Source organism: Lissotriton vulgaris, chromosome 8, assembly GCF_964263255.1.
Source record: "Lissotriton vulgaris chromosome 8, aLisVul1.2, whole genome shotgun sequence".
Lineage (NCBI taxonomy): Eukaryota > Metazoa > Chordata > Amphibia > Caudata > Salamandridae > Lissotriton > Lissotriton vulgaris.
The window spans coordinates 601155824-601183735 of NC_141696.1; the positions used below are offsets into that span (position 1 = coordinate 601155824).

At 45.4% G+C, this 27912-nt stretch overlaps 2 protein-coding genes across 2 annotated transcripts in view; one reads left to right on the forward strand and one right to left on the reverse strand.

The window, feature by feature from the left end:
- CMSS1 (cms1 ribosomal small subunit homolog) overlaps positions 1–27912 on the reverse strand; it is a 940652-nt gene that overhangs the window by 612611 nt on the left and 300129 nt on the right. The gene's annotated exons all lie outside the window — the stretch shown is intronic.
- The window catches only part of FILIP1L (filamin A interacting protein 1 like), a 739320-nt gene that overhangs the window by 118503 nt on the left and 592905 nt on the right, over positions 1–27912 (forward strand). The window contains exon 2 of the mRNA XM_086934449.1: positions 2393–2509. The gene's annotated coding sequence lies outside the window, so the exon portion shown is untranslated. The remainder of the gene's footprint in view (positions 1–2392; positions 2510–27912) is intronic.

The window sequence follows — 27912 nt, forward strand, 5'->3', positions numbered from 1 at the left end:
TATTGCATTTCTTGAAATGTAAACAAATACAACTGATGTTACTACTAGATAGAGAAGTGAAGGAGACTGTATAGAAACTGCATCTCTCACAGCAGAGACTGAAGCTATGCTAAGGATTACCTTGGGCTTGCCTGTTAATAACAGCAATACGTCACTTCCCTTCTCAAGTCTGATTATTTGCACCCGTAAACTGTTCTTCTAGATGTGTGCCCAGATGTGAGTGTTACAGAATGCCCTTTTCCTCTGTAATGGGATTCAAGTAGCCACAATAACATCTCTTCCTACCACTATGCTGAAATCATCGAGTTGTGTCTGGGGGTACAGAATATGGTTGAAATTCATACCTTGAAGAATTTCTACCTGCACCCTCTTCAAATGGAAAAAAACATACATACAGATATGGGAAACGAAGAAAGAAAGAACATCAGTGAACACATTGTGAAAATCTAAATTGAGTGCAAAGCTTCATAGAGACAAAGTAAAAAAAAAGTCCTTCCTTACTTTTGTACAGGAACGTATGGAGGGTCAGTCCCTATACTGGGCACTTAAGAACAGCAATGCATGCATTAGTGCTGGTCTTCTTAACTATGGTTACTCACTGCTGATGGTAAAACAGAATCATTCCTGTATAGCCTCAAAGGACCGTTTCGTCTTTGGATTTCCCTAGAGGCACATATTCAGTTAAACAGAATAAAGAACTGATCAAACAAAGAAAACACGCCATGTGCCAGATAAAGCGCTGGTTTGAGCAAAGCACCAGAATACACCAGGATTATACATACTTATGTAGTACGAGTCAAGGTCAAGACACCTTGCAGTCTTTTTCCCCCAAGGAGCCAAAAAGTTTGGATAGCCTAAATAAATCCCAACATAATCTTTTCTAAAAAGCATACTGCCTAATTTAATACAAATCTGTTTTCATTAGAAAGTAATAGGACCAATGCAATGTTAGCGAAAAATATAATAATTGCAAGAAAGTGTGCGTTTGTATTCTTGGTCTAGCTACTGAATATGTAAACAATTTCCATTTAGATGTACTATACGTTAAAAAAAATTTAGATTCAATACCACTTTATTTCGATTAATTAAAATCATAAAAAGTACAATATACAAATCGATTTGGGGGTAGATAAAACACATTAAAAAGGACACATTTTTAGGACATTTTTTTTAAATAATTACATTACAGGTTTAAAACATTATATTGTCAGTATGAATTAATTTATCTACACCAACAGTGTTATTAGGGCCCGTCATGATACGTTTCCTGCGGCGTTAAATTGATCTAACATGTAAATCCTGAAAATGTAGCAACGATCTGGTCCCCCAAGGCCTACGTTGGATATCCTTGGTATCTGTAAGTTCTTCACTGTAAAAACATTTACAAATCAGTTTTTGTATGGCTCTTTTACATTATGAAAAGGGATAGCTGGTAGAATGGGGTGCATCTTGCCAAGGTACACACAGATCTAAGACCATAGACCCCTATGTGAATCTTTTAGGTTAGGGATAGTTTTAAATCCATGTAAGCAGTGACAGGCCCGTGCATGGACGCAGAGCGGTTAAAAGCAGTGGGTGCAGCAGAATTAGATAGGTCACATTACACAGTAGTTTCAAGAAACATCTTGTGGTTAGTTAGCTGAGCTGTCACACGAAAATAGGTTCTATTTCCCTTCAGTTTCAGGAAACTTGACGGAACATTTAAGTGGTCAGTTCAGAGGAGCCATTTTAGCAAATAAGTCACAACTAGGTCACCACAATCTCCATCTGCTAGGGGAACGAGCAGAGATGCACCAATCGCTTAAGAGCCCACTTCCTCTAAAGCACTGCGGTCTCTTACACCTTTTGTTTAAACATGTGCATAGGTAGTAATACCAATGTACCTAATTTTCTTTAGAACATAGTAACACATGTGCACGCTTCTGCCTAGGCCACACTTTCACACCTAAAGGTTAGATAGCTAGGCAACTGAAACTATATGCAAAAGGTCAGACAGCTTGGCCCAATCAGCATTTAGCAAGCTATAACCACACACTGTGCAGTCATACAAATGTATATTCAATACTGCTTTAATTCTGAGAACCCAAACCCATATTTGGATTTGCACACTCATCATGTGAGGCTACACACACTTACATGCACTTATGTTTCCAAGAAATGACCACATGTTCTGATGTTATCTTGTTTGTCCTGTGTCAACATTGCTTATGCAAATGATGAACTTGCTACCTTTTCTTTTGCGGTTTGAGAACTTAAATACCGCTGCTTTTGAGCTGAACTTCAGACAACAGGTTTCAGTCTCTCTGAATCTGACTGATCTCCCCAGCTATGAAGCTGTACTTAATTAAACCGATATTGCTTTGTCAATTGTGTCTTTGTTTTTGTTTAACAGATTTTCGTCCAGCATATTGGCGAGCTTCTAGCCAGGGGTTCTACTTAGCCTCACCGTTTGCCACCATCGAAAATACCGTCTGTTCTGGTGGAGTGACTTTATGCAACTTAAAAGAAGGTAAGGAGACACCGATTTTATTGAAGTCTCCTCCTTTCTCTGGGAGGGTAAGACTCAGGAGTATGGCATCATTACGATGAGTCCAGTGCAGACTCCATTCCTTTTTATTTCAACAAGTAACATTTGACAGTGTCATATAGATTATGTTGGTGTTTACATGCAAGATAGTGTATGAGTAGTAGTATGAAAGCTTTATTCGATTTTGTTTTTTTTAAATCATAAAAGCGTACAAAAAAATGACAGTCATTAAAAATAAATATGTGCATAAAAGAATAACATAACTTCAATTTAAAAAAAGACATAACCTCAACCTCAGAGTTCGGTGGTGTGACATGTTATTCAAGGGGTTTATCCCTATCTGGAGTAAGATACACGGGTTTGTCCTTTAAGGTGAGTAGACTCAAAAATTACGACAGATGTACAATGGATCAAATCTGTTAAAAACAGAGAAACTAATACCACTGGGTACCTGAACTTCCCCACCCAACGGGTGGTGGTAGGCTATTGTTGGTCCTAACCGGGGGATATTTGGCATACAGGGATAAAAGTCAAGTAGATCCCAAATATGTATTGGGCCATCCCCTTCTTGGGGTGGACAAGATCTTAAGTATGGTGCGATGTTCCGGTTCCTGAATCTAACCAGTACCAAGTCCCCTGAGATGTTTTTTGGTAGTGGGCCCAACCAGCCCACCCTTCTCACACTCAGGATTCCGCCGTCTTTGTCCGGTGGTAGGGGTCTATTTCTTCCCATCCAGAATATAACTTTGTTCAATAGGTCCTGCTGTCTTTCAGCTTTTCCCATCGCAAGTGCTGGAACTCCTGAGAGGACAGACACATATGGCGCGGCTTCTGGCGGGAGGTGTATGTATGGTGCTTTGCGTACTGTCTTGACCTCTGAGGGCCTTGATATAACAGATTTCAAAGGAGCTTTGGAAGTAGTTGAATCTGGGATTGTAGGGGATTGTAGGGTGACTTGCATGCTTTTGTGGATGGCAGTTCGCTTAGCTGTTGGGACAGTGGTAGTTGGCTGGGGTCGGTTCAATGTTACTGGATTATCGATGGGTTTCAGGATAGCCGTGATTTTGTTCTCTAGACCCGAGAGCCTTTCCCCTATAGCGTTGATTTTTTCTGTTAGTGGGGAAATGATGGTTTTAACAAGTTATTCAATCTGAGTCAGAAGAGAGATCTGGGAATAAGATATTGAATCATCCAGTTTGGCATCAGTCTCCATGGTGGTAGGGAGATTATGAACAGACAATGCGGGGCTTACAGATGGTTTATGGGATTTGGATTGAGTCCTTTCGGCATTGTCCTCATCATGCTTTCTATTGACGGGTAATAACCATGAGAGTACAGAGGCTTGTGTGTTGACTTTGTTCAATAAAAAGGGGGATTCCTGTGTACTGCCTTTAGTGTTTGTAGTACAGGTGCCTTTGGCGAGAGAGGGTGCATCCACACTAACATACTTTGTTTTGCATAGACTGTTTAGTTCATCCCACTGGGACAGGTTATGCATTCTTGGGGAGTTTAGTGGAGGAGATAGCGTACTAGATGGAGAGTAACAAGGACAGTTTATGTCTGTCACATGAACAGTCGGCAGGGAGCTTGTGGTAATCGTTTGCTGCATTTGCACCACTTGGCCTGGACACCCCTGCGCAGGTGAGCTTGTTCCCCCCTTACAGGGCATGATCAAGTGGAAATAGTGATGTTACAGAAAAAAAAAAGTTAAAAATAATGTATGTACACTATACCTCCTTTAGCAGAAGTTACAAGGGGGGTGGCCCGTCCCATCCTAATCGGCCCACTGAGGGCCACAGAGGGCCCGCCCTTTGCCCGGGCTTAGCCCGGCATCCCGCTCGCGTCCCGCGGAGCGGAGCTCTCCCTTAAGGTGCCCCCTGGCGCTTCCCTGTTGCGTGTGGAGCAGCGCCGCCGCTAGGGCCGCCGGGATATGTAGTCCCGGAGCGGCGGCGCTGTAGGCTGGTCAAGTGGACTCCTGGCGGTGGCGGCACGAGTGAGGGCTTGCTCTCCTCCCCCCTCCTCGGTGCCGGTAAGTTTTTAGTGCCCCCGCGCTCCACCGAGCGGAGCTCTCCCTTAAGGCGCCTCCTGGCGCTTCCCTGTTGCGTGTGGAGCAGCGCCGCCGCTAGGGCCGCCGGGATATGTAGTCCCGGAGCGGCGGCGCTGTAGGCTGGTCAAGTGGACTCCTGGCGGTGGCGGCACGAGTGAGGGCTTGCTCTCCTCCCCCATCCTCGGTGCCGGTAAGTTTTTAGTGCCCCCGCGCTCCGCCGAGCGGAGCTCTCCCTTAAGGCGCCTTCTGGCGCTTCCCTGTCGCGTGTGGAGCAGCGCCGCCGCTAGGGCCGCCGGGATATGTAGTCCCGGAGCGGCGGCGCCGTAGGCTGGTCAAGTGGACTCCTGGCGGTGGCGGCACGAGTGAGGGCTTGCTCTCCTCCCCCCTCCTCGGTGCCGGTAAGTTTTTAGTGCCCCCGCGCTCCGCCGAGCGGAGCTCTCCCTTAAGGCGCCTCCTGGCGCTTCCCTGTTGCGTGTGGAGCAGCGCCGCCGCTAGGGCCGCCGGGATATGTAGTCCCGGAGCGGCGGCGCTGTAGGCTGGTCAAGTGGATTCCTGGCGGTGGCGGCACGAGTGAGGGCTTGCTCTCCTCCTCGGTGCCGGTAAGTTTTTAGTGCCCCCGCGCTCCGCCGAGCGGAGCTCTCCCTTAAGGCGCCTCCTGGCGCTTCCCTGTTGCGTGTGGAGCAGGGCCGCCGCTAGGGCCGCCGGGATATGTAGTCCCGGAGCGGCGGCGCTGTAGGCTGGTCAAGTGGACTCCTGGCGGTGGCGGCACGAGTGAGGGCTTGCTCGCCTCCCCCCTCCTCGGTGCCGGTAAGTTTTTAGTGTATGAATTTTATGACAAAATATTACAACATCCTGGAAATAAGTCGATAAGTCCAGAAGATACAGGAAACTCGACTATGTAGTTGAAAGTGGTCAAAGGAAGAGTAGGACTTGAGACTGGGTTTTCCAGTGTATGTTTTGTCATTACAATAAGGAGACGGCTGGACCAGTGTCTGAAAACCTTATTCTGAGTGAGAATAAAACTTAAGAGTCAACTCTGCAATCCCAAGACCTTAGGTCTGGAAGTCACAATTTGTAATTCTAAATGTTGAAAGTCTATCTTCTCTTTAAATGTGGAGGGAAGTGACCAATGATTTTTTGCCCTCGTATGAAGTTTAGAATTGATAAATATTCATATGCATATGTAAACAGAAATGTGGCCACAGAATGCCATTTTGCTATTTTATTTTATAAGTGTATAAACTTATAATTTCCTATTTTGTGAGGAATATCGGAGAATGTTAGGAAAGGACATTTAAGTAATTGACTGAGTTAGGCAACGACTCAAGAGTTCGCAGGTGATAAATCACAACAGGTCCCCAAATTATGTATCCTTCTTTATATCAATCAGGTTGTAGACTTCTGCAACTGCACTGACCCCAGTAGACTACAAATACCAGTGCCACATTTTCCTTTAATGGAAGAAATTCTTGAACATCTAGGTACTGAGACCACATCGCCTTCGAAGGACAACATACATTGATGTGATAACAGCAGATCTGTTAGATAATTAGCTAAGCCCTCTAAAGAACGGATTAAAATAAATTCTAAATTAAGTGTTCTTGCCCCCACAACATTCAACAAGGATATTGTGATTAGATGGCAGAAGGTTGTAGTAATACAGTGGCCTAACAGTGGAGATAAGTAGTTTCACAAGATTACCACACTAAAATGTATTTACTGAAATCAACAAAGGTTAAAGAGGAGTTATGTGTAGGTCTTCAAATAAAAAAGCTTTTGTTTTAAAACTGAAAAAACACTGATATTCAAAGGGTGAAACAATATCATGCCTCATAGCTTCAAAACTATCTTATTTTGCAATTGTGCCCCTGCAAAACCCTACGGTGATACTGTTTGTGAAAGACGAGGTGTCATGTTTCTTTTCCATGGAATATATTCCTCAAAAGTGTGTTTATGTTCCAACAAAATCTAGAATTGGGCAAGCCCTTTGCCCCAAAAAAGGGGTAATAAACCTTGGCATTCTAATGATCGACAAGCTAACTATGGCTAATGAAGGGACTGCAACCTGTGATACCTGTTTTGATATTTTTCACCTTCTTAGGTCGGTGTTTTTCTGGCCTTTGTAAAACAGCGGGAAGACTATTGTACAAGCTATCATAACCAGTTGACATGAATGAGTCCCTTAGGTCACAAATGCCGAGGGTGCAAAATATACCAGCATGCTTGGTTTGTTACCTTCCAGCAGGTTCTCCCTCAGGTCCAGTGTTGAGGTGTCTACATGGGCTTCGGTCAGAAAGTGTTGCCTTTTTAAGCTGTTCTGCCTTGCACATAAAGCCTTGTATGGGGTTGGGTCAGAAACAGCTACTTGCACTCCACTAGGAATCTCTGATCATCTCATACTGCGCTTGCTACTTCTCTCAGAATTCGGACAACTCAAGATAGTTGTTGTTCTTCCATTTCTTACAATGCCCCATGCAATAGTGGAATAAGCTGCCCTTCCAGAGTCGCACCATGTAAAAACGTTATTCCTTTAAAAAAAATTGCTTGGCTATATACTTCGCATTCTGACTAGTCCAGCTGAGGATCCTACACCGCTCATACTATGCCTGCACAGCCCTAATGAAGATGGGAAGGACAACGATTCTTTTTGCCTGAGGGGATGTGGGAACACAGATAAAATGTTCCCTATCGTGTGGGACTGCCCAGTAATACTGGACTTCTGGTCGGCGGTGGTCCAATGTTTGAGAGAGGTAGGAGGGGAAGGCACGTCTCTGCCAAGCAGGGTCTCATGAATATCTGGGGAGATGCAGAAATCATAAGGGCAAAACAGACATGGATGACATTAGGCCTAAAAGTGGCTTTAGGACTCTGGGCACTTTACCGCTGCTGACCAGTGCGAAAGTGTATGTGCTCTGTGTTCACAATGTAAACGCATTTGGCTTCTCCATGATTGGCACATATGATTTTCTAATACATCCATAGTACAGTACACTCCATATACCCTGGGCCTGTAAATCCAATACTAATAGTGGGCCTTCAACACTGATTGTGCCTCCCTTATGAGTAGACCTTCAACCTGTCTCAGGCCTGCTTCTGTAGGGCCTGTGTGTGGCAGTTTTAAACTGCCTTGTCGAACTGGAAAGTTCACCTACTTGCCAGGCCCAAGCCTTCCCTTTTACTACATCTGAGGCAACCCTGAGGTAGGCCATAGGTAGCCCAATGGGAAGGACGCAGTGAATTTAAAAGGTAGAACATGTATTATTGAGTTTTACAACTCCTGGTAGTAATAAACTGCTAAATTAGTTTTTCACTACAGCAAGGACAATTTCTCTGACAGGTTAGAATTAGAGCTGTGTCGTAATACTTTAAAAGTATAACTTCCAATTGGGAGCATATAGAAAAATGGAGTTTGGTGTATCTGGCCTCGCAATTTAAAAACACATCTTTTAGTGGAGTTGGCTTTTGAATTGCGGGTTTGAAAATGGACTTTTAAGAAGTTGCCATTTTCTTGCTTTAACCCTTCTGTGCGCTGCCTGTCCTTAGAATACACATCTGGGTTGGATGACAGTTGGGCTTAGTGAATTAGCTCTAGACAATCACACACAAAAGGAGCTGAGGTGTGACCTGCATATCCTGATGGTCCATCACCAGGCTGATGAGTCTTACTGAGCTAGAGTGGTGGGTGGAGCTGACACTGGCTCCTGAATAAGGCTATGCCTGTCCACACACAAAGACCTGCATACCCCTGTAGTGTGTCTGGAGCCAAGGCCAGGAAGGGCAGGGTCTTTGCACTACAAAGACCTTTCTTTGAAGACTCCCTACTTTAAAGGCTAAAATGGGTATAAGTGCAGGCCCTCTCACACCACATACTCAGAACACTTCTGGACTGAGGACATCCTAAAAGGAAAAAGAGCTGTTGTGCTGCCATGACGGACTGCCACTTTGCGGATTGCTTTGCTGTATTGGCCTGCTGCTTCTGTCCTGGAAGTGGGAGGACTAGACTTTGCTCTCTGCACTCTACTTTCCAAAGTTTATCCAAGGACTTGATTTGAGCTTGCCTCCTGTTGGAAGTCTCGGGCCATCAAAGACTTCACTGGTAGCTGAGAGCCCTACTCTGGCAAGTGGTGCCAAATCCAGTTCCTGGGCCCTTGGAAGTGAGTTTGTGCTAAAAAGAAAAAAATCAGCACATCGACTTTGAGCGCCACTTCGGAACCTGTACCACTGCCTGCACCAAAGCTGTGGTCCCCGCTCAGTGCAACACCCACGACTTACAAAGAAGATCTTGCGCCTCCGCAGCACCTCTAAATAGTTGCCTCCATGTGAGTCTCTAGTACTGCATCACCGACATCTGTGACGCCCAACTCTGCTGCAGCACCTGTGGTCCCGTGGTGCGACATGGACGCTTCAAAATCGACGCCTCCCGGCTTGACCCGCACCACCCTCTGAGCCGACACCTTGGCGCATCACTGCCCCTGCATCTCGCATAGTCCCCAGCCGTCAGAAGCTCAATGACTCTGCACCGCCTCCAGTAATAGGTTGCTTCACTTGCTTTAGTCACGCCTCACCTCCGTTGTGCAACTCACCATCCCAGAGTGCCGATACGCCAACGACCTGCAAAGCAGTAAGGAACCGATGCCGCAACTGCCTCACCTACCAGTTGCCTTGCATCGGCTTTGATTCGCAATGTCTCCATGGTACTGTACTGGAGCCTGCGCGACTCCATAGCTAGCCTGCGCTCCATCACAGTCAGCCTGAACTTGTGGACCTGTCCCCATCAAGCACATCGAGGTAGCCCTGACCAGAGCTATTGTGTTTCTAAGTGATATAACTGCATTTAATCTTGAGAAATTCATAGCTTGACTTGTGTATGTTTGATTTTTTTTGTTTTGGTATTGGCTATTTTTCGAAACTCATGTGGTGTACTTTGTGATGTTTTCACTGTGTTACTGTGCAGGTGTACCCAAATACACCCTCTTTAGTTTAACCTGACTGCTCTGTGCCAAGCTACCAGAGGGTGAGCACAGATAAATTTGGTGTGTACTACGCTTACCCTGACTGGGGTGCGGGTCCCAATATGGACAGGGTACATACCTCTGTCAGCTAGAGACCTCATTTCTAACAGGGGAAAATCTGGAATGGGTGGAATGTACACAGGGACAGAATATGTGATGATATGGACATCACTGGAGAAGATGAGCTTTACATGGCCACCGGACAATGAATGGGGGGACTGTGAAGAAGAAAAAGTGGTTAAAAACCTGGCTTTTTTAAATTACCTCTTCTTATTGAAGAGTCTGCTATTAGTCCTCTGGTCACTAGGCTTTGGCGCTGGGATACTCAGTTAGGAGTGAGCTGTTCACGCTTTATCAGATGCAAATACAAACAACAAAATTAACAAACAAAATTTACCTTTTGCTTAGAATGTGTAGTCATATTTAAAAAATTTAATCTTAAAGTAAATTAATATTGTCATCAATAATGTCATGATGCCCTGCATGTACGGCTTGATAGGATAGTGGGTTCCCCAGCGCTACCCCCCTGGTACAATGCGCAGAATACTTAGGCTGGACACATTCTGACCATAATCCGCAAATACTACAACTACACTGGAACGTCGGGCACACCCCTGCCCCCACATGGAGACTCCAAATGTCTGCACTGGAGGACCCAACATCCCGCTCCTTCCTGGACACAGCCCTATAACATATTTTGAAATAAATGAAAATACGGCAGAGGATGCGTTATCGGATTGGGAGGCCTTCAAGTTCACAACAAGAGGACATTGCATGGGTATGACCTGGAACATACGTACGCAACTCTCATTCGAACTAAACACAATAGAAAAACAGCTGCTACAGTATGAGGTGGGTGGGGAAGGTGAGAATAGGGATAAAAAGCGAATGGAAGTGCTGCTGCGCCCACAACATGCAGAGCTACTAGAATGTCTCTGCTATAATAATTACGCAGCGCACATGGCCCGAACACAACCATCCGCCGACAGGGCGGCTCGACTTTTACCCTGGCTAATCCGCCAAAAGAGCACACCCTCAAACCCATCAACGCTCTGCAAACCAGCGAGGGAACACTGATACATATGCAACGAGACATTCACACGGCCGTGACACAACACTGCTGCCAATTGTATCAATCCCACTACAGCTGTGAGTCAAACGCCTTGACAGCCTTTTTAGACCACATTCAGCTGCCCGAGATAGAGACGGCACTCAGCGATATACTGGATGAGTCAATCTCACTTGAGGAAATTGAGGAAGCAATTTAGTCTCTGTTCACAGGAAAAAACCTGGGACCAGATGGACTCCCGGCGTATCGGGTGACAATAGGCCCAAGACTGCACACCATCTACACAGCCGCCAAAAATGTGGGACGACTTCCCCCTTAGATATGGGAAGCGCACCTGATCTCGCTGCCCAGAACTGACAGAGACCCAACTGACATAAGCTCCTACAGGCCCCTCGCCCTACTTAACACAGATTATAAGCTGTTGGCAAAGGTATTGCTGAAAGGCTGGCACAAGTGGTTCCCGCGTTAGTACACGTGGATCAAAATGGTTTTGTGCCAGCCCGCAGCACCTCTCAATCTATACTGTTTCTTCCGAATAGCCACATACTCCACATGCACATATCCAAGGGCAGGCTGCCTTGTGCTTGATCTTGAGAAAGCTTTCGACTTCCTTGAGTGGAGTTACATGTTCGCCGCTCTTGAGAGGTACAAGATAGGCCCTGCCTTCTTACAATTAGTCTGCCTGCTTTACACAAACAGGGGAGTGGTAAGGGTGAAGACGGGCCCCTACATCTCTGAGGGGATTCTAGTGCTATGGGGAATGAGGCAAGGCTGCGCGTTGTCCCCCCTTCTCTTCGCACTTGCAATGGAAATGCTAGCGGAGTCGATACGGACGCCGATGGGCATACAGTTAGGAGATGGCCTGCATAAGGTATCGCTATATGCGGATGACCTATTAATTTACCTTCGCGATATCACAGACGTACCTGACAACCTGACCCAAATCTTGCGGGAATTTGCGGCTATATCCAGACTAAAGGTACACATTGGCAAGTCCAAGCTTTACGCCTTTAACGCAGGTGTCCCTGACCCAGGCCTCGTACTAAACAGGGTGAGAGTGCGATGGATTGCAGATACTTTCCGATATCTTAGAATCACAATATATCGCCAGCCTAAGGATCTTTTTACGGCAACCTAGGAAGAACGCTAACGCCATCAAATCCCAGATGTAGTTCTGGTCTGGAGCACGCTTCCTCTTGCAGTGACAGGCAGGGTGGTGTTAGTGAAAATGTTGGCCTTACCGAGGTTTTTGTACTGTTTTCCTAATCTACCCGTTCATGTGCCGGCCTCTTTTTTTTACTACACTGGAGAAGTTGGTCAGGGTGTTCATTTGGGGCTCCAATACACACAGAGTGGCGATTAAAAAGCTATATCTACCCATTGACCAAGGTGGTCTGGCCACACCAAGTCTAGAGCACTACTTCTTGGCAGTGCAACTTCAATGGGTGGCCAGATGGATGGCAGGTCGCCAATGCGAAGATGCTGCGGCCACGCTTCCGCCGCTCACGCGGTTTCAGATTCTTCAGCTTTTTCATCCAGGTGCATGTACATGGCCTCCTGAGTCTCTCTGGCTGAACGTAGTGCATAGATGTTACAAAAGGAGTCTCTACATAACTTGTAGCATAACGCCGTACACCCCCGCCCTCCTCCTAGAGGGCACTCCAAAAAGGCAGGGGATGTTTACTAGTGCGGAGTTACAATAGTGGCACGCGGCGGGGGTCCAGACTCTGGGAGACCTCTATCGAGAGGGCACCCTGCTTCCATATGCGACCATGATAGAAGAAGACGGGTTACCAGCGGGGCAATTCCTCCTGCATCGATCTTTATTAGCTGCGCTTACGAAACTTTGGGGAGACCTAGCGACCGAACCGCCCACACACCTAACTATACAATACTTCCATGTAATGGGACAGGGCGGACACCTGACACGGTGGTTCGCAGCTTTGCTGCGCCAACACGCTGCTGTCAAATTAGACCCCTGTCACGGGGTCAAGACCTGCCCCGTAACAGACTCTCAATCTCACTTGCAGGACTGGTCCGGGCTGTTAAGGTCAGCCTGGACTTCCCAGATTGGAACTCCGCCCCTATGACGACGGAGTTCGTGAGCCTATCAGATTCGGGCACAGGGAGAACAAAGGTGGACACGGAAGACGCAGAGATGTGGATGGCGCGGCGCGAGTTGGAGCAGAGAAGCTGAAGCCGAAGCCGACATGAAGCCCACCACCCTGGAGAAATAGATGTTGAGGAGGCCAGAGGGAGATCAGCCTGTGGAGCAACGACCCAAGAAGTAGCTGAAGTCAGGGAAACTGGTATCCGAACTCTGGACCGAGAGAACTATCCGGAGGCGTTATCCCAGGAGAAGCCAGAAGGCCACCGTCCCCACGCATCGCCCAGCCACGCGCAAGAAGACGGACAAAAAATTGGTGGATTTGCTATTCAGATTCGCACATCAACCTTAGTTTTCAATAGTCACAAAAACAAAGTACAATATCCACACGGTTCAATATGGAGTGCTACTTGGCGTTGGATGCACATCCACCTCGGGCATCAACCTGCGACCACCTTCCCAAAGAGTTTGGAATGGAAGTCCTTACACTGTGAGAAAATACACCCGTGCACCTCCAAAAAAGTCTCTTTGATCCCTTCGCTTATTTAGCATTACATCTGGAATTCGTATCCTTGGTCAAGCAAATCAGTTTCATCACACCAGACGTTGTACCGGATTCAAGTCTTTATTTTTCCAAATTTAATCGTCCACAGCCGACGCGCGTTTCGCCCCCAATGGACTTTTTCAAGGCTTTGTAAATTGTCGAAAAGACTTTCAACTCCGATAAGTAATTTTGAATTTTGAGGATATAATTCGCACATGTTCAAGCAATCTTAAAGGCAATCATGAATAATGATGCAGGACACTATTTATTCTTCCAATTGTAAATCTTTTTCTTAGTTGAGGTTATAGTTGTGGAGCCATATTAAGTTCCACAATCTTCACACATGTCCTGGTTCACCGTGTACGCCGTCCCTGCAACCCGGCGGCATTCATCTTTTTTGGAGGTGCACGGGTGTATTTTCTCACGCGCAGGAAGACGCGTGGCTACACCAGGTACGAGAGCGATTGCGTACTTTACTACGTTTTAAAAGAGCGGGGACCGGGTAACCGAGGGAGGAGGGAGGGACTTGGCCGGGCACTGCAGTCTATTGAGCACAGCACACTGCACTTTTCAGGTTAAACTCTACCTCAAGCATCTGGTGATGGTCTTTTGCCTTTCTCACGAGTGTTACCCTCACCCCCTTTCCCAAGCCTTGAAAGATATCCAGCTGTGAACTAACGGCCACGTTTCCTTTCCTTTTGTTTTGGGTTCGGGCGAGACGGGCCGAAGAGGAGGACTACACCAGCCCGAGAAAGGAAGCCGAAACCCCCCTCCCACAAGGACTTTTGCCCTTTGGATACTATTTGAAAACCGGACTTTCTTTGACCTTGTTGAAACCACTCCATACAATAGTCATACCGCACTTCAGTGTTGGCTCCTTCCCTCCTTGTGAACAGTTAAGGTTGACACCTGACCCGGACGCACGATGCTGTGCATGCGACTAGAATCCCTGAGGCGCCCAAGGACACCAATCCCGCCGCTAAGATGGGCGCAGACACATTTATGGGGGCATATGGCTATAGTAATGGGCATCGACATAATAGACAACATATGCCTACACATGCACAGGCAAGTAGAGGTACTCCAACTCAGCTCCAAGTTCTAAGGCCTTCCCCTCATATGGTTAAAAGTACAGTTTATCATGGTTTTTTCTACATCATTCCAGCGACTCAATGTTAGCGGTCTATAGGCTTCCTCACAAGCCTGGACTCTGAACCTGGTATAATTCAATTGGTACTGTCATACATGCATGTCCAACGAACACATTCTTGTGTAAAAATGTTGTCATAAAAAAGAGGCTGTAAGTGACCTAAAGATATACGATGCTAATCATGTAACGCTGTTTATTATTGTTACTGTCGTACTAAAATCAAAAACAATAAAAATATATTTTTTTTAAATGAGGTATCGTAATGAACATTTTAGAGGAAATGCAGCATATCGACAGAAATTTTTTATCAAGTGTATATCTTTTGATAGTCTGTGGAATTCCATTGGTTCCTCCAAATGTAGTAACTCTGTGAGGTTTGATCAGGTTCCAAGGGTACTAGATAAGTGCCATTCCAGTTCTGGAGCTTTGCAGCACTTTTAAGATCTCCTTAAAGTTTCCCACTGCTCAAATAGGTGTAATTTGTGATATTTATATGTTTCCCTCCTCTTCATTGCTTGCTTTTGCTTGTGAGAAAAGTGTCAGTCGTTGAAATGTCACTCATAATTACACTAAAATTATGAAAAATTCGCACATAGCAATATGAAACCTTGGCAGCTATGTACCTCAGCCTCCACGTAATTTGCACAACCCCAGAATTGAGGATTGAAGCACAGGTGCTAGTAGTGACACTTACTGTGCTTCAGCAGCGGTCTGGGTGGGCCTGTGAGTCGACAGACAAGAGTCAAATACGCACCGACTGACTCAGTGAAGATGTATTGTATCATACAGAAACATTTAGCTGTGGAATACCCAGTCCACGCTTGAGAATGGAAGCTCAAGGCATGACAGGAATCCGTGAGTTCAATAGTAGCAGGTGCAGTCCAGATGTAATGCATAGGTGCCAGTAACATGCAGGACAACAGATGCAGGTCAGCTATGGCATGTCCCGTCCTCTTATTAAAAAAGAACTCCATGTTTTAAAGCTCTAGTGGCAGTGGTGTACATGATAACAGGATCAAGTCTGTGCGTGACGGCAGCAGTTCAGGTATATTAGTGACCGTAATGTGACTGACAGCAGAATCAGACTGAGCAAAACTGCAGCAATGAGACCTCATGTGTGACAAAAGCACACTCATAAAAGGCGGCGGATATGTATTAGACATAGTGCCAACATCGGCCCATACCCAGCCCGCTTACAACAATTTCCCATAATAACAGACACCACACAATGTTTTATTGGAGAAAGTTGTTGCAGCTTTATTTGCATAAACATTATGCCAACATGCTGTGTTATCTTGTGGGCGATCCAGGGTCCGGTAGCCCCTCGCCACCTGCCCACCTGATGAGCCATAAACTCCCTGTGGTGTTCACCGCAGGGGTGTTGTCAAATTTGGGGAAAGGGCTAGCCTCTCCCCCTGGCGGACCTCCAGTCCACCCCTTACTCACGCCCCTCCCCACTACGGGGGCAGAGCATTGCAGGCAACCCCCGGTTGCTCAGATCCACAACCGCCCGAAGGACTAGCGGGGAGCTGTCCCTCCTCCAGAATCACAAGGAATCTCCCTGGGGATAATTGCTCTTGCACCCTTACTGTGCTCATGTAGAGGGTACCCTTCTGTACCTTGCTAGCGTTGGATCGCCCTGTAACTCCGCCTGCAACACAAAGCAAAATAGTATTAGATACCTACCCCCCGCCCCCTGCTGCCCGAACGCCGGGTTTGCGGTAGGGAGGGAAAACAGCGTCCGGGCAGCCCGGTTCCTCTAGGTCAAGGGGGGGAGAATCCGATCGTGAGGCCGACCAGGGAACAAAGAGGGCGCCAGGCCCGCGACCCCAGGCCATATCCCCTCGGCCCTGCCCCTCCCCCGTAGGAAGTGACATCACTGGGGACCCACCAGGTCCCTAACACTAGAGCGCTTCTTAGGGGCTGTGCCATCGTGTGGCACTAAGGGTGGCCGTCCTCTTAGGTGGCCCCCTTCGGTGGCCCGGGGCAGCCTGGCATTAGAACTAGTTCTGCAACCCATGCATGATACCACCAACCCGCAGCCATGAGGCTGTAACCCACCCTAGTCTCCAAGGTATTTAAACAACCCCGGACATGAGGACTGAAGCACAGTCAGGTGCTAGTAGTGACACTTACTGTGATTCAGCAGCAGTCCAGTTCGGGCTTGTGGGTCGACCGTCTTCAGAGTAACATTTGCACAGGCTGACTCAGTGAAGAAACACGCAGTGCGAGCAGCTGCAGTGCCAGTGTGAGAGCAGCCAGCCTCTGCGAGGAAGGCGCAGGCCGCGAGCCGCCGAGGCAATTCGGGTTTGCTGCCCGCCTCATCAGTGAGTGAGCGATCCTGTCCAGTGACAGAGTCCTGGCAGCTGCAATGGTCACTCCTTCTCCCTCTGCAATTGAATATGCCACGGCTCCAGGTGTCATTGATTTTAATACTGCAGCAGAGCCATGAAGCGGCAGCCGGTGCGAGCAGGCAGCGGTGCAAGCGCCATGATTGCTGCAACCCAGTACTTAGAGAGATCTTTTCCGAATTGCGGGAGTAATGTTACTCGGGCCGGAACTCGAACTGAAGTCTAAACGTTGATCCATGTGGGAAGTTGGAGTGGTTCTTCAAACTTAGAGTGTAGTGCCACGCTTGAGAAGCCCCTGGCTGCACCTTGGCCTTCGTGACTAGACCTTTGATATATCAATGGACCAGATGTGAATCTTGATATTATCTTTATACATCAAGTTTGCAGTTGTCCTGAATAATAGAAAAAAATCCCTAGTGAATATCTGCAATATCCGAGAGTGAGAGAGTGAGAGAGAGAGTGAGAGAGAGAGTGAGTGAGAGAGAGTGAGAGAGAGAGTGAGAGAGAGAGTGAGAGAGTGAGAGAGTGAGTGAGTGAGTGAGTGAGTGAGTGTGTGAGAGAGAGAGAGTGAGTGAGAGAGTGAGTGAGTGAGAGAGAGAGTGAGAGAGAGAGTGAGTGGGAGAGCGAGAGAGCGTGAGAGTGAGTGAGAGAGTGAGTGAGTGAGAGAGTGAGAGAGTGATAGAGAGAGTGATAGAGAGAGAGTGAGAGAGTGAGAGAGTGAGAGAGTGAGTGAGAGAGTGATATAGTGAGTGAGAGAGTGAGAGAGAGAGTGAGAGAGTGAGTGAGTGAGTGAGTGAGTGAGTGAGTGAGTGAGTGAGTGAGTGAGTGAGTGAGTGAGTGAGTGAGTGAGTGAGTGAGTGAGTGAGTGAGTGTCGACTTATCTACTCCTGCCCTGATGAAGGTGCCGCACCTGTAAGGGCGTTACACCGAAACGCGCGTTGTTGTCTTTCTCCTCGTGTACTTAGATCCAGTTTTCTCTTACCATCTGGAGGATACAGAAGAATATTACACTTTGTTTTTAAGTGGCAGCTTTACTATCGGGAGTGCTTTGTCATTTTGTAGGAACGTGTATGTATTGAGGAATGAATGTGTATATTACTGAGAGTGAATGCAAGTATGATTGAGGTTTATGATTGTTTTGTGTGTGGGACAAATACATCTATACATCAATAGATGATTTTTTTTTATTTTTATTTTTTTATTTTTTTATTTTCTTCCATTTTTTCCGTAAGTTACATTGCAAAAAATACAGTACAGAATTTTCTCCCAATTATACAGTCATATATATTATCTTACAGTCAGAGCCAGGGAAACAACAAAAAAAAAAAGAAATTTAAAGAAACAAAACAGAGTAAATCATAGCCTAACGTAATCCTGGAAAAAGAATAATTTTTATGTCTTACTATTCTTCCACTCTTCTATAGGGCGCCATATCTTCCTCCCCAATATTCTTGCCCTTCTGCCTTTCTTATCATAAATGGCTTTCTCCAAATTATATATATGTAATAATCTTGCCATCCAAATTTGAAATGTTGGTGCAGATTTATCTTTCCAGGCTTTCGCAATAATTAGTCTGAAAACTGCTGTGGCCACAAATACAAATTCGGGATAGTTATTATTATCGCCTATACTAATACCTAGTATTAACAGCTCATCTGTAAGTTTCACCTTTAGTCTTAGAGATTTCTCAAGAAACTCCTCTATTGCCACTTTTACGGTGCATAACTGTGGGCACTGCGAGAACATATGCGTAAGATTAGCATTTGATGAATCGCAGCGTGGACAAGTTATACCAGTGTTACCCCCCCATTGTGCTATTCTAGCTGGTGTATGGTATAGCGAGAAGATGGTCTTGTAGTGTTGTGTTTGCAGTGTAGCAGAACAGAGTATGGTTCTTCCTAAGTCTAATGAGACTTGCAGAGATTCCGGGTGGGCCCCAACTTGCTCAACCCATTTATTACTAAATTTCTCCCTGTCATCGATTTTATACTCCTGTAATTCTATATACAATTGTCTGATTGAACCCCTTAAGCGACTCCCCAAATATTCCATAATCCTACAGCTTGACATGCCTACTGCCCCCCCCTGTTTTAGATGGAAGTAACTTCTTATTTGCAAAAATTTGAAGAAGTTGTTTCCGGGTATTTTAAATCTATGTTGGATATCTTGGAATAATAGAAACCCCCCTTCCCCATCCATCAAGTCTCCTAATTTCTTAACCCCTTTATCATTCCAAACTTTCATTGTGTTATCCCAAAAAATTTCTGTTGGCAAATCGACATTTAGGTATAGCCTCAGGTATCTATTAAATCTTCCTAACCCTACTTTCTTCATAATAACGCTCCAAATTTTGTATACTGCCTCCAAGGTCTTAAATCTAGTATGTTTGAAGTAGGTAAACTCTACTGTATTAACCAGGGCATTCTCAGCCCTTTCCCCCAGTAGCGCTTTATAAACATTCTCTATATCTATCCCTACCTCATGAAAAGAACTGCCACCTAATAGCGCTTTAGAGTACTGCAGTACTGCTGCCCAATAATAAAATCTGAAGTCTGGTGCCCCCCAACCTCCCTTTTCCCGTGGTAGTGTCAGAAATCTGTATGCTCTGCGTGTCTTCCCTTGTGCCCATATTAACCCATTCAGCGTTGCTTCTATTTTATTAAACCGTGTCACATCAAACAGTAAAGGGATTGCCCTAAAGAAGTATAAGAATTTGGGGAAAGTGACCATTTTAATAAAATTAATACGCCCCATTAAAGTCAAATGTAAATTATTGACCCTCTCCAAATTTCTCCTAACCTTCCCTAATAATGGTCCCATATTTATCTCAACCAGTTTCCCTAAGTCAGCCGTCACCTTAACACCCAAGTATGTTGCTTCCTGAACTACTCTTGTATCTCTAAAAGTGGAGTAATTATTCTGCACTATCTGTGTTTTCCCTCTATTTATTGAATATCCTGAGAACCTGCCAAATTTCCTTGCCTCGTATTCAATTTCAGTCAGTGCTTGCGCTGGCTCTGGAGTGACAATCGCTACATCATCTGCATAGGCAAATAATTTATAATCTTTCTCATGCAATGTAACAGGTCTGATCCTACAGTTCGCTGTTAACCTTCTCAAATAAGGGTCCAAATAGATGGCAAACAACAACGGGGAAGCTGGGCACCCCTGTCTTGTCCCCCTCCCAATCTGTACCGTTTTTGAGTAGGATTTGTTTATTCTTATCCTAGCTGTAGGTTGTCTGTATAGAGCCTGAATTGCAGCCATAAATCCTTTACCTATTCCTGCCCATTCCATCGCTTTCCATAAGTAGGCCCAGGAAACCCTGTCGAAAGCCTTCTCGGCATCTAAAAAGATTGCTGCAACAGGGTCTCCCAAGGCCTCTGCTGCATATAGGACAGTGATCATTTGCCTGGTGTGTTGGGTAGTCCCTTTACCAGGTATGAACCCATGTTGTTCCGGGGACACTATTTTCTCAATGACCTTGCTCAACCTATTAGCAAGTGCCTTGGCGTAGATCTTCACATCGGCATTGAGTAGGGTAATTGGTCTATATGACCCTGGTTCTGTTGATGGTTTGTCCTTTTTTAAAATCACAATGATGTCTGCACCAGACCATGACTTTGGGACAATCCTACCTCCCTGTGCCAAACAACATATCGCCCACAAATCTATGCCTATGACGTCCCAGAAAGTTTTATAAAACTCTACAGGTATCTGATCCTGTCCTGCTGCTTTGCCTGCTGGAAGATCAGAAACTGCATCCCCAATCTCCTGGAAGGTTAACACCTCATCTAATGTGTCCCTCTCTTCTATACTGAATTCTGTCTGTGGTCTTGGTGTTAAATAGCCCAAACTTTCTTCCTCAGTCTCACTTGTAGTTACATCTTTCTCGTATAAAATCTCATAATACCTCCTGAATACCTCCTGTACCTCCTCTACCTTATTCACAATTGACCCAGTGCTATCCCTAACCTCTTTTATCTCCCCTGCTGCCAGCATTTGTCTTGTTCTAATTGCTAGGAGATGTCCGACCCTTTCATTGAATTCGTAGCACTGTTCTTTTTTTGCTAGGTAATTCCTGGCTAGCTTCTGCGCTAACGAGCCACCTGTTTCTGCTTTTTGAGTTTCCAACTCAAGTAAAATCGATTCAAATGGTTCCCTCTTGCTTATTGCCTCCACCAAAGCCTCTTCTATTGTCCATAGAATTCTAATCTCTTCTTCCGTTTTCTCCTTCTCCCTTCTGTTTCTTGCAATTGTATAGCTTAGTGTCTCCCCCCTTATACCTGCCTTGAAGCTATCCCATACCACATCTGCCGACGTAGAGTATCTGTTAATGTCCCAGAATTGCATTATCCATGCTTTCATACTTATAATGTAATCCTCATCCTTTAGCAGCCCTCTTTCAAACGTCCAGGTAGAATTTATTCTCTCTTTGACTTGAGTGGTTTGAATACTTAAAACCAGGGGGTTATGATCTGACACTATCCTGGGAAATCGTTCTATACTGGAGATGCCTACAAGGGAGCTAGATATAAGAAAATAGTCCAGTCTTGCTATTGACTTGTGTGGTGCAGAGTAAAAGGTGCTGCCTGATCCCATTGGATTTTTTTCCGCCCACATATCGCTTAATGCATTATGACTAGCAAGATTTTGTACTGATCTACATACCTTTTTCTTCCTACCCATATATCTCCCCCATACTCCTCGAATAAACCATTTAAGCCGTTAATATTAAAATCTCCACAGCATATCACGGGTTCTGGCCATAATGCTAGTTCTCTGTCCAGAAATTCAAAAACATCCGGATCATCATCGTTTGAGCCATACACTGAAACAATTGTAAATTGAAATGCATTTGTTTCCAACTCAATCATCACCCATCTCCCCTCACTATCTTCCTTTTTCTTTTTGACTTTTGTGCAGCCTTTCCTTGCCAACACCGCAACACCCCTACACCTTTCTACCTGGCCTGTATAGGCGAGAACATCAAACCCCATTTGCTCCAACAAATACATCTCATTAACGGCTACGTGCGTTTCTTGTAAACAAACTACATCAATTTTCCAGAATCGCAGTAGTGCCCCCAGTTTTTGTCTTTTTTCTCTGTTATTTAGACCACATATATTCAACGTAATTAGCCTAGTTTCCATCTAACATTTTTTCCTTTTTTCCAGCTTTCCACGTGCTCATACCCGTGCCCATTACTTCCAACTTTTCCTCCCGACATAGTGATCATAGTGACTTTTACCAATCTGTACTGTATTTTTACGCCAACCACTAAACGTGCCCCTCCACCACCCTCCCCTTCTGTACCCCCCCTCCCCAGCTGTTGCCCCCCCCCCCCCCTGTGACAGGCAAATAGGTCAGTACTGACCTATGCGTGTCCACTGTGCGTTGTAGCGTCGCCCCCCTCTCCTCCCCTACCCAAACGAAAAAACGAAAAAGAAAAAAAAAGGAAAATCCTACTCCTGAGAGCTCCTATTCCCCCTAGTCTTTATATGGCTTTTCCATATTTCCCTTTTTACTGTTCATTACTGTTCTTTAACAATTTTATCTCCTCTTTTTTTTTTTCCCCTTTTTGACTTTTACCCCTCTGCCCCACCCTATTCTACTATATCTACTTGATACTATCTTCTAGCTCCATCTTTTTCCTTCCGCTCTTTTAATTCTTCTAGATATTCTCCAGCTTTGATCTCTGAGAAGAACATTCTGACTCTACCCCCAACGATAACTTTTAGTTTTGCCGGGAACATTAAGTAAGCTTCAGCGCCCTGACTCTGAAATGCCGCAATCATTTGCCTGAGTCTCCACCTCCTTTCCACTGTGACGTGGCAAAAGTCAGGTCTTGCGAAAAAAGTTATTCCCTCCACCGTCTTTTTACAGTCAGGTCTGGCTTTGTCCATCAGCTCTTGTCTCGCCAGAAAATTTCCAAAGAATACTAGCATCGCTCTTGGAAGTGTACCATCATCTCTTTTTTTCCCCTTTGTCGTGAGCGGAAACCTGTGTGCTCTTTGCACCTCTTGTTCCCATTGCCACGGGGTCTCCGGAAAGGCACCTTTTAACAGTTTAATGATGAAGCCTCTGGGGTCTTGCCCCTCTGCCCCTTCTTCTATTCCAAGAAGTCGTGCATTATTTCGCCTCTGGCGATTTTCCAAATCCTCCACCTTCCATTGTAGATCCACCATCAACTTCGAGTGCTCTTCTCTGCTTGCCTGCCAGTCCGTCACTTCCTCCTCAATCCTGCCAGTCCTTTCTTCCACTTCGGTAACTCTTTCACCCACTTCCTCACATTTTTTGTTTATTATCCTGATAGAGGCTTGAATTTTTTTATTGTCATGCCTGGCTCTTCTACTCTCTGCTCTAGCTTCCATTTGTATTTGTTTTAGAGTTGCAAATATTAAGTCTAATTTGCCATCCTCATTCTGGGGGTCTTGCCCATCTTCCTTGTAGAGGTTCGAAGTAGCGGAGTAGTCCCAAATCAGTTTTTTATGAGAGCTTTTATGCAAACTTGTAGGGGAGCCTGTTCTCCTGCTAGTCGGCCTGCGTTTTTTTTGTGCCTTTCTCTTTGGAGCCCCCTGTATCTTCAGTGCTAGAGCACGAGTCTCCTGTTTCTCTCTCATCTTCGCTGCTGGTTATAGTGGAATCTGACTCTTCAGGGACTGAAAAGAATTCCCTGTCCCCCTCAGCTCCCTCTGCACTCTCTGCGCCCTCTGTGTAGCCGGTGACAAGCTGAACCTTTTGCCCTTGCCGTGTGCTGTTACTGGTCTCAGAGTTTCTTTGAACGTTATTCCAGCTTTTCTCTTGGTTTATTAATAATCCTGCCTCCACCTCCTGTAGCGCTTCTAACAAAGGGTCTGTGTTTAAGGGTTCAGTTATTTTCTCCTCAATTGCCGCTCTCACCTCATTCTCTGCAATCGTGTGCTCAGCCTTCCCTCCGGCGGTAACTGGGTCCATTGCAGCTTGCTCCGCGGAAAGCGTGAGCTCCGCACGTTCCGTTTGAGTTGGTTGCCTGGTAACGCCTTTGCTTGCGTCCACGAGGACGCTGCCTCCAGAGCCGATTGCCGAAGAGTTCTCTGTGCCCAGCACTGCCGCTGTGTCCTCAGTTGGAGCCGCTGGGGGTGCCTTGCAATTGAATATCTCGATCACAGAGGGCTGACGAAAGGTAAGATCGCCCTTCTTTTTCTCTGTGGTGGGTTTTCCCGCTTGATTGCTGTGACCGCCGCTGCGAGTGTCATCACTCGGGTTAAGCGCCTTGTCTCTATCTTTCTCGGCGGCTCTCTCACTTTTCTCAATTTTGCGTTGTTGAGCCTTGGAAGCCGTCGAGATCGTGGGTGTAGAGCGTTTATTGGGTGGGGGCATCTTGGTTTTCGGGATTGTTCTAGTCCTTCCTGGATCCTTTTGGCCTATCTCTTTAGCTGGACCGAAGCTTGAGACTGCTGTCTGCTTGTCCTTTGCCCGGTTTGCCATCTTGGGAAGAATAGCTTTTCGAAGCTTCACAAACAGCGATTTCAGTTGCAGTATACTTTTTTTTAGGCTGTGATAAACGCCGCTTTTCTCCTCCAGCTTCAGCCAGCATAACCTCCGTTGCATGCTACCTTAGAGGCCGATCAGGTTCCTGGATTCTCCATAGGTCGGAGAGGGGTCTAGATGCGACTTGCACCTACAGCGCTACAGCGGCCATCTTGCCCCTCGAGCCAAGACCATCAATAAATGATTTTGTACGTCTTATTTATATGTATATATATTTTTGGGGGGGAAATACAAGAATCTTGTGTGACACGATGAAAATAAAAATAATTAATATAGGTTTCACAAACAACTGTCTTTTTGAAATATTGAACATTTGTATGGGTCAGCCCTCGGCGTTAATATACCAGGACCCTCTCCCTTGGGCCTTTCATAATCCTTTCGGGCGGGTGATTTATTGTATTAGTGGTGTTGCTGCAACCCAGTAGCCAGCCGTTCTCCCTACAATGAACTCTGGCAGCAGGACATGACGTCTCCACTGTGCCAGACTGTTGTGTCACACAACCTGACTGGGCTATCATGTCTCGGTAGTAGCCACTGGGCCCTACATCGTTGTGACGTCAGTCCGAGAGCTGCGCAACAGTGATGAATCAATCTGAGTCCACATGAGATACACTGTAGCAGACTGCCAGCTAGTTTGTAGCAGACTGCCAGCTGAGCCTACTAGCTCAGTCAGCCGAGCCCCCCAATCCTGTGGGAGCAGCACTCGCACGCTATGTCGCGCTGCTAGCTGCTACACCAGTTTAGTTAACACTTTTAGGCAGTGCTAAAGGCTTGAGTGACAGCTGAGGCGCTATGTCTATAACGCGTGACAATGCATTTCAGTGTGGTGATGCGGAACACACTAAAATACGTGAGTCTAACACCTGATGCGTTGTACTTGGCAGGACTGAAAAAGGCCCAACAAATGTTTTTCTTATGGCCGCTTTCTTTGTTTTCTAGGAAAAACAGCCAAATACCCCCTTTGCTTTTCGTGAAGTGACGTTACTGGCCAGCATCCATACGCGAAAAATTCCCCCAGCACCACTGATGAAAAGCGAATCAGATGAAACCCATCCCTAGGACTATTCGCTGTGCTTTTACGCTCAGAATGAATCAAGCCCTCATAAATTCCACTCATTGATCAATTGGATTCACATCCATGTCGTTTGTATTACCCATTACACGTTTGGCTGCTCCGCACAAGACCTTTCTAAACAGTGGAAATTAACATTTCAAGACGCCATTCCTTGCCGAATGCCTGTGGTAATGAAAGAAACCTTACAGGAATGATATCGTTTTCCAAAGTCAAAAATGAGTTTTTCAAATGTGTAAGAGAAGGAGGTCACCAGGCTGTGTTCCACATTCGCCCATCCTACACAGAATGTATTGAAACAGTAAAGCATTTGATTTGTAGGTGTTGTACAAATGTCGACTTTGAGACACTGTAGGCCGCTATGGTGTGGTAACAAACTCACTGGATATCTGGAAAAATACAATGTCAAAATAATGGTTCGGTTACATTTCTGTATTAAGTTTTGCACAAATAATCTGCCAATATAAAAGCACTCCCTCTTTGTGGTTTGTATTTATTTAACACGCAGTCTCGTACACGTTGTGTGCTAAAAACATACAAGAAGGAAAAATGTACCTTATTGACAAGGACACAAAGTTGACAGACAATTCTAATCCGACCCGCTAGTACATACTTCCCAAAACAGCAGAATATTGTGACGGTTTAAAGATCAACGATGTCTTCTTTCCCGAATTATTTGTAATACAGTGTAGTAACTAAGTGCAAAACGGTGCCCTCTCTAATGGGCAGAATAAAATACCACTGTGAAACTAAAATCCTGTACGCCTCTGCATCCAATAGCACGAGCGAGAGAGAGCAAGACTAAGTTCCACACAAAATCAGTGCTACCCTACAAGTCATCCAATAAAAGCAACATAAAATATTAAAAAATCTGAAACTGCCACTCTTCACAGTACAGTAACGATCAGCCAGCTTTCAAATGACCCAATAAAGACATGTTATGTATTTAGCTCAAAAACGTTATATTGTATTGATCACAAACTAGACAAACAATTTCAATCCTCAGCATAAGCCCCACATATCATGCAGGGCAGTAGAGCAAGTGAGCAACTTGCATTAGTGTGAAAAAGGTACGGTGGTTTGTTATATAGTAAGGCGCTGCTATAGTGTTGTAAAATGATTGAAATTTTACTGGATACAATGTGTCATTTTGATATAATAGTCTGCTCATGTAAACACTATTGCTTATAAGGGTGAACTTATTAACTAAATATAAAAAAAAATATTGATCAATATTAGCTTGATGACAAAGGGCCCCAATGATTCTGATACTTAGGATATTTTATTGGCTATTGGCTATTGGCCACGCCCTGTGCCCAGTCCTCCATCTACATAACTCACGCTTAGAATCCCAAGCCTCAGCAATGTCAAGCATTGGAACAGATCCACTCAAAATACAGAATCCCACCAAATCTGCTATTTTATTAGCTTAATTATTCTTAGATTTCTGAATGATGGCATGACAATCCTATATCATTCAAATTTAGCATCTGACAATCCAAGATCTTCAAAAGGTAACCAGATAAAAAGGGACTAAAATGTGGAGCAACAGACGAAATGTGGAGCAACAGGTGAAATGTGGAGCAACAGAGGAAATGTGGAGCAACAGAGGAAATGTGGAGCAACAGTGCCCAGAAACATGAAATAGATACTTTACCACGAAAAACGCAGTTCAAACAGAAAATCTTCAGCAAAATGTTGCTTACCTAAAAAGAAACAAAAATATATTTGTTTAGTTTAACAAATTCAAAATCGCTGCATAAAATACATTTTAAACAATTGTACAAAAACTATGCACATCTCTATTCCTCTTTTCAAGCACAAAGGTTCAGTCTTCCGGAATACCAAAAGGATTATACAAATTATGACCATGGTTATTCTTAAAGCTGGCAAAAATGGAAAAAAGTATTTTTCAGGGTGCAGAAAAAAGGTATATAGCATCAACGCAACAGAAAGCTATATAGAGGTTTCTGACAACCTAGTCCCAACGCGACCATGTCCGCTGCTATTATTATAGTAATTTATCATAGACATGGGGAATTCATGAAATGTTGAGGTTCCAAACACCTAACCAGCAGCACCAGGAGGAATTCAGTCACCAAGCCATGGTGCAAGCCATCCCCCACCTTCCCGGAAACTCATCGGAAAGGAGGACCCATGTACAGTTCTGCAGTCCTCAGTGGATGGCGTCCCTCCTCAGAAGCATTCCCTCAGTCCCAGAGATTTTCGGGAAAAAACAGCTGAGGACGACTGAGGAGGAGGTGACAACAGAGAGAGATAATATCTCCTTGACCACACTTCTCTGTTTAAGACTCTCTGGTTTCTCCCAGATGGGATGGGTGAGAAACAGGATCTAGGACCAACTTCCTGAATCAGCAACAGTGCCCATCGCCCCACAGATTAAACAAATTACATATTTGTTTGGGGCAGAATTAGTTATCCCCGCCCCCCCGGTGTAGAGGTTGTCAAGAAGCAAATAGTGGTTGAGCTGCTGGCGTCG